General features: G+C 35.9%; 1 long non-coding RNA gene across 1 annotated transcript; it reads right to left on the reverse strand.

The window, feature by feature from the left end:
* Nucleotides 1-4,321: 4,321 nt before the first annotated feature.
* LOC138330879 (uncharacterized) lies at nt 4,322-6,728 on the reverse strand. The gene is made up of 3 exons (XR_011209612.1): nt 6,592-6,728; nt 5,741-5,814; nt 4,322-4,345 (listed from the first exon to the last, which is right to left on the reverse strand). It is a non-coding gene; the product is annotated as an uncharacterized lncRNA (long non-coding RNA).
* Between the last annotated feature and the right edge of the window lie 1,239 nt (nt 6,729-7,967).

The following is a 7,967-nucleotide window of genomic DNA, read 5'->3' on the forward strand; positions in this document are numbered from 1 at the left end:
AAACCTAGGTAACAAATGGACTCGAATAAGAATTGAAGTTCATTGATAATGTTTTTCACGATCAGTGAATGCTTATTTACCTATTCAGGACTCTTGACATATTATAACTTTAATGGGTCAGACTTTCCACTGTCTAATTTAAAAGACAAATGTTCAGGTCACCAAATTTAAAAGGTCGAAAACGAGTTAAGATAATGGCTATATATCGCAACTTTAAAGATGGGCAGATAAGAAAACTCCTGAACGATCCTAAACATAGCTTTAATCACATAACAGTTATTCCAAATTTTAGATAGTTCGAAACCAATACGCCACTTCTTAGCTACAAAAGTCATGTGTAAATTTCATGAACAATGAAACCCATTAGAACACTTTACTGGCGACAAATCCCCCGTACACCTGTATTATTTCATCACATGGTCTCAAACGTACCTCTAAAATAATGGGCAGATATCCCAGATCCTCCACGGCCCTTTGCCGAGTACTGAGACATGGCAATCTCTATAAAGTATAGCGGGGCGCCGCACAGTAACATCAGTATGCTATATGGAATAAGGAACGCTCCTGTGAACAATGGAAAATGAAGAATAATACCTGGTTTACCTTGATAAAGATTTTTTATCTAAACAGATCATTATTACATTGTTGATCTGTATTATAAGGGTATCCATCACTGAAGATAACGATGGTATCGTTTTATTGCTTGATAAAGACGATTTCTCACTCAGACGTATTGAAAAAATGTATTTCTTTACATGTTTTTAGTTATTAAGTTCGAGTAGAATTCATATACGTCATCACCAAAATCTAAAATGAAATAATGGTGTCAGAAATAAAAAGGTTTACAAAAAACGTTAGCAAAGCTCTAACTTTGTATGGTTTATTGTCACATTACTAGTCAGTGTAATTGAAGGACGGCCCCAGTGTTGTGGTGTATGAATGTCTGTATATTTTGGCAGGCTATGGTATATTCATTTTGTTGCTCCTTATCATGCTATCTCGCTGACGGAAGCATACGGCCGACGACACCAAATAAACACATCCCATCTGGTCACCAGTCGTGAAACTCACTTTAGGCTAAGCGCTAAACATGAAACCGAACTACCAATGCCATAGCATGACCGGTTTGTGTGTGTTGCTTGGTGTCTTCGGTAGCTTGTTTCATTGATATAGCACAAACGTTCCACTATACAAGAAGACACAAAATGAATATACCGCAGTCTCCCAAAACACGCACCGCACACTACTTAAACGCTACACACCGCATACATGGGAGACAGTCTTTATATGACCCTGATTTTTTATAGGACGTTAATTTAATCAAACACCTGGTCGAGACACACCATATTTTACAACAGTGGTAGTTTCTTGCTCATGCTAAGCGTTCAACATACCGGGAGTAGTGCGACTGGTTCGCCCGTTGTCAGTATAATATGACCGGGTAGGGTTGATTCAATGACATAGCAATATAAAGAGGGCAACAGTTCCATTCTACAGGAAGGCTCAACACGAATGCACTGCAGTCTCCCAAATCACGCAGCAAACAATTCATATACGCAACACCAGCATACGTTGAATGCTGTCCTTACGTGATTGGAAACAAACAAACACAATTTTAAAGTGTCCCGGATTACCTACATATATTTGATAGATGAGAGAGTTCACCAAAATTATACGTTTAAAACCAACGTTTTGATATTTGTATTACACCACCAATCGACCCCTCTCCTTTTTCATTTCACGGACACATTGCATTTGCACAAGTTCCACTGTTGTCGTTCTGTTTGTTATTCAGTACTTTGCAAACTTATATAGGCCCATATGGACTAATCATAACAATTTTTGAAATGCGGAATGTTTCGGCGAATAATAGAAATCCTCTTTCCAAATTTATCGAGTCTAGCTTACTAGGGTATTCGTTCGAGTCCCACAGTGCTGTGGTTATGCGTGCTGGGGCGCACATACTGTGTATATTCATCGGTAATTGGTTATGTCTAGTATACGGACCGAGCAGTTGAATTTATTAATTGTGCGCTCGTAATTCAGTTACTTTGACAATTCCTGTCATGTGTGTTGCATGTCTCGTTTATTAAACATCCTTGTATCATATACATTAGGTTAGTGTTCGTCCTGGTCTCTATGTTGTAGCTCGGAGCTTCGTTTGGCATGTTGATAGAGAGCGAGGATGAGAGGGGTTGTAGTCTCTCTCCATTACTCTATCGGGATGGGATCAAAACCGGGGGAGGGGGGGGTGGGTTTGGGCAGTCGGGAGGGAGAGACACTCGGGTTCCCCCCGTCTCATCACAGGGAGCCTTGGGGCGGGGGGTTGGAGGGACAGGCCAACAACGCGTGTATACTTCCGACAACAAGGGGTTTGTGGGGACAGGCAAAGTTTATTGACTTTGACTAGGAATATGTGCTTTACATAAAACCACAATCGTGTTTTTATGTCTAACGTGCCGGGGTTGCGGATTGAGATGGGATTCAAACTATCCGGATCAATAAGCATAGTTAACATGTTGAATTTACCCGTACAAATCAACGTTTAATTAAATGATCTTTGGTGTTAACATGATCGGGTGAGTTTGGGGAGGGGTATGGTCGCCTCTTCCCGTACTTGCCTCGGCTGCGTGATTTGTTATTGGATGGTTTGCATTCCGCACTGCCGTGAACTGAACTTGATGCAGATGATGCAACTCAGCCACATATTTTGCTGCTGGCGATGCGTCCCTGATGAAGATTGTGTGTTTTGTACTTTTTTTTTGAGCCATTTTTTATCTTTTTTTGTTTTTCATTACATCATCATTAATCATAGGTCATCATCAGAGGATTTTGGAAAATGTTTTACCTATTTATCGTCTTTTTGTTAAGGTGCATCTGTCAAGTTCCAAGTTAATCCATGTCTAATTTCAAATTTATTAGTACATAGTAAAACTATCCATAACAGAACCAAGTGCAATTTGGGGCCTCTGGTAGCCATACACCAAGCATTATTGTTTGTTTACAGATACCCGAGGGTCAGGAGATCATTATATAACTTATGATTAAGGCCAGGTAGGAGTCCCTTGCATAAAACATTTATTGACGTTTAAATAAAATCCCCCTCACCCCTCCCCCGTCACCAATATTATCTCATCCATGCTATTATTTGCCTAACTTTATATATATAAAAGCAAACCATATTGCTCATTGCAATTTAATATAATAAATATATATAAACATTTTTCTGGTATTTTATGGCATCGGATGAACTTTATCCTTGAATAATTGACAATTATCAAAACTAGCTCATCACTGTGACCTATATTTGACACTCAAGTGATATTTTCCAAATGCTTTGCTTTCAACATATAAATGCAATATAATTCATGAAAAATCATCCAAAAGCATCATTTGGTTCAAACAAAACTGGACAAAACAGAAAATTTGACTCTCCTGTTGAACCTCACATAACTCACAAAGGACCTGACATTAATCATATGTCATATCATGATGTCCTAACCCCCAGGTATCTGTAAACAAAAAATAATGCTAAGACCCGTAAGTTGACACTAGTACTTACTTACGTTTATTATAAAAATAAATAAATAAACATTCTTTGTCAGTTAACTGTACCACGGAGGATATTATTCATTGTATATCATTTTGAACCAATGTGATGCCTGTTCGTTTTTGTTACACTCAAAAATAGTCCAGTCCTTGCGATTTCAATTTTATTCATCTCATTTCTTTGGGCATTGAACATTAACTGATAAATGACTGTAACAAACCTTATATCATCAAAGACATCTTATTGTCTGTTTGGCCCCGCCGGCAATATAAAAAGGGTACAATGATATTTTACATATTTTGACATTTTGAAACCGATTTCCTCCGAAAGATTGAGGTTACAATACTTCTTTTACCTTAACGTCTGACAGAAAACGGACGAGAGCCGATTTGAGTAGTCCACTATCATAGTCGATAAAATATTCATTAAGTGAATATTAAGAAAAAGGAAAAAAATACACCACGCTAATACGTGAAGTGTTCCTCAAACCATGTCCAGACCACTGGAATACCTTGTATATCTTATTCCCGGAAAATGTGTCCATCCTGTATCTACAGCCTTGGCAATGAAATATTTTGTTCAAGTCGTTATCACCAAAGTCGATACCGGTTCCTTCTGTATAAGTATGTGTTTTCTAACAAATAAAATCACATTTCTTTTCCACTCCAAACCAGTTACTAAAATTTCACCACCTTTAATACATTCGTATTAATGCTATATATATTCTGTTCACATTTAAGTTTATGCTATGTTTAACTATAACATACATACCCTCTTTGAAGTCCGGTTTCCGTGCTGTGATGTATTTGAGTGGCAGGTGGATGTGTCAAATGGAACAAAAGATTATTGAAATCGATTTGAAGGCAGATTATAGCATGTTGTCGATTTGAAGGATATGCAAGAATTTATAATTACTCAAGGTATATAAACATGCTTCCAATACCGATACTATATTAATTAATTAATCAACTGAAATCAATAAATCTTTTCGACATGTTATTTTTTCTGCAGTAATCTATTGGAAACCATAAGTTATTGGTGAATTAAGTTTTAGAAATCATTAAATGGACAAACAATCATGTAGGATGCCTTATAAACATTACGTATAACACATACTTTATGCACGCTATAATTGTTGTAATTTTTTTATTCCTTATGTATGATAAGAGAATACAGAAATCAGTTTCAAATTACTAGTAACACTGTGATAATGTGAAATGAAATTGTAGACCACAACTTGGCTCCATAATCTGACCATTTGTATTCATTTTAGTACACTATTAATGTAAATATCATGATATTTGACAGTACTGCCATAATTCTTATCCAGTTCTTGTTTGCACTTGTAAGATATAACCTATGCATTGTAATTTTCAAAATTATAGTAACTTTTTGTTTTGAATAAAATACAGTATGGTAATTACAGCACATATAACTTTAACACATGTATAATGTTTTCATTGAGCCACATGTACTTATTTAGCGATATACATAAACATGTAACTAATGCAACTCTCCCTGTTCAACGTCTATCATGTCATTTATACTTTCTTGGTCTGTCGAAAAAATAAAATACACTCTGTTTTTTTCACCTTATCAATTAATGAAATTTTAAGTCCAGTTGAACAAACCAACCGACCAACCAATATTTTAAGTTTAAAGCCAAAAATACCATTCCAGTCGAGATAAAGAAGAGCACGGAATTCAAACATATATCATTAACCTGCGGACTGAACAAGCTATCCCATTGAGGGAATCAAGGTTAGGTGAGTATGCATTAATTAGTTTAAAATACTTTAATTATAGCATAAAATAAAATACTATACATTTGCTCAGCCTTAAAGTCTCTTTGGAACACAATATACTCAGAACTATATAAAGCAAAATATATATATCATGCGTGACCATGCTATACACGAGAGTGAAAAGTTGAAGGCCAGGCCACGTAGGCAGTACACCCGGCCCAGTAAACGTTCCCCACTACATGGATTGGTATATAAATAGGACAAAGATGGTGAGACATGGGCAAATAACTGGACTTTTGTTGTACAGTATTATGCATTTCAAACACACAACAAGTGGCAATAGCACGAACTGGACGGATACTGCTATAAGTATGCTCCAATCTGGAATGACTCAATTAACGAATCTATCCACTCTTTAAAGATTACAATGATCACCATCACATACTTGCGCGTTCAACCACGGTTTTGCTGCTGGTGTTGATCTTCTGCATTGTCTTGTCTTGAAACGTTACCTGGTGCCTGTTGCAAAATTTCAAAGAATACATTGTCAAAAAGCAGTAACGTACTTAATCCCTTGATTGGTTACAATAAAGATTGTGGCCTCTGTGGGTCTTTTTAGTTTAAACAAATTTATTTGAAAATCAATTTTTTTTATTGTATTATAATTCAAAAAGTGTTCATCCGCATTCTAAATAAGAGGAAAATAGTTTGTTTTTTTCGTATTTAAACTTAAAATAAACGAAAATAATTTTCTTTTTAATTATTATTTTCATTACTGGTATTTAAACAAAAACTATTTGTTTCACCCGGAGTCATATTTGTACAGCTGTAATGTATTGTAAGAATATAAATGCACCAAGATTACACTATAGATATTAGTTCTATCGATGATTGCTGTTTTATTTGGTGTCTTTGGGTCAAGTTTGAAGTTAATATCACCTAGTACAAATGTTGACGTTTTAGGAAAAACCTCACTGGCTACATTTCAGCATTTGAATATTTTCAAGAATTTATTAATGTTTAATATCTTACTTAATTTACTTAAAATGTCAATTTTCATAAAGAAAATATAAATAAATAAAAATATGTTCAAACAGCGGACAACGGGGGTCCCCTTTACACATATCCAGAGTATTGTTAGAACATATAGTTTCTGGCTCTTTACACCTTTTGAAAAGGCAAATGAGATACAAATACGCACACACACATAAAGCAGTGTGCACATAGATCTTTAACACTGGGGAACTTGAAATAACGCAGAGCGTGGACATATATATGAACTATTTCGCTACTTACCATACACCGTCTACCAAAACATGTGCAAACGTTTTCCTTTTCAAATATTTGTTGTTGAGTTTGCTTTTGTTTTCTTGATCGAATTCCTCCCATATTTTAAGACGTCGGTTTTTCCAGTACCACTGAAAGTTGCTCTCATTAGCTAAAATATGGAGGCAAGATAAAATATAAATAGATACTGCAGAATAATATTGTAATCACTCATGTAAACGAATCTTTACTACTTGTTTTTGTCTTTTTTGCCATTTCTTAAGATGGCCCATATCAGCCGACATGGCAACTGTTTTACTAACCTGTAGTTGTACACACATTTGTAGTGATTGCCATGGCAACTATTTAGGCCATGGGCTAGGAGGGTCCCACATGCACCCCCCCAAACCTCCGAACCAATATTTTTCTGAACCCTTATGACCCACTGATCACAAATCAAAATGTGAACATTGCATAAGTTGGGATGAACTTCCGGTTATGACGTCATCAAGATGGCCGCCATCTCGAATTTCACTAAAAATCGAAAAATAGTCATAACATTGACATTTTTCAACCGAAGTAGACAAATGAGGTATCAAAATGACCATAATAGAACAACAAATACATATCAGGACCAAAACATCCAATAGATGTAGTGATTTTTACGCAGGAAATTAAAAAATCGGATTTTAAGCTCAAAAATGGTAATTTTTCAGCAAATTTTTCATACTTATCGTAATCAGTTATTTAAATTCCTATCAATCGGTAAAAAACAACAACAACCACAAAAATATATAGAAATGCAAAAAAGAATTATTGTTATACCCTCAATTTTGTAGATTAGAAGCGTTTCAAATATACCTGTAATTATTACAGCACAACACCTACTGATAACGTAACAAATGTAACCTAAGCTAAGCCTGTGTTTCCGTTAATATCAAAACATTTGTGTCTTTGAAAATGAGCAGATTCATTAATTCCCTATGCATAGCACTAGCAAAATGTCAGATGGTTACTACAATGTCACATATGTCTTTCACTGGTTCTCAATGATAATCGTTATCATTGTGCGTGCTTTCTCGCCTCACTACATTTTCCACTGAAGAGACTCGGCATATCTGGTAGCTGGTACATGCAGTCCGAATCAGAGTAATCGAGATATCAGTATCCAATTCGTCGAAAGCCACAGCATCGTCTTTGATGTCGATGAGCTGATGTGACACTACATTACCAGTGTTGTTCTAGCCTGTCATCTTTTTTTACCCATCCATGGCCAGAGTTCATATCAGGAACAACAGGTTCAGGGATGTGGGATCTCTTTCAGATTCTAACATATCGTACGTATATGCTGTTTCAGACTTCTCCGGCATAATGGAAATTACACCAGATCCACATTCTTCCAATAG

Source organism: Argopecten irradians, chromosome 9, assembly GCF_041381155.1.
Source record: "Argopecten irradians isolate NY chromosome 9, Ai_NY, whole genome shotgun sequence".
Lineage (NCBI taxonomy): Eukaryota > Metazoa > Mollusca > Bivalvia > Pectinida > Pectinidae > Argopecten > Argopecten irradians.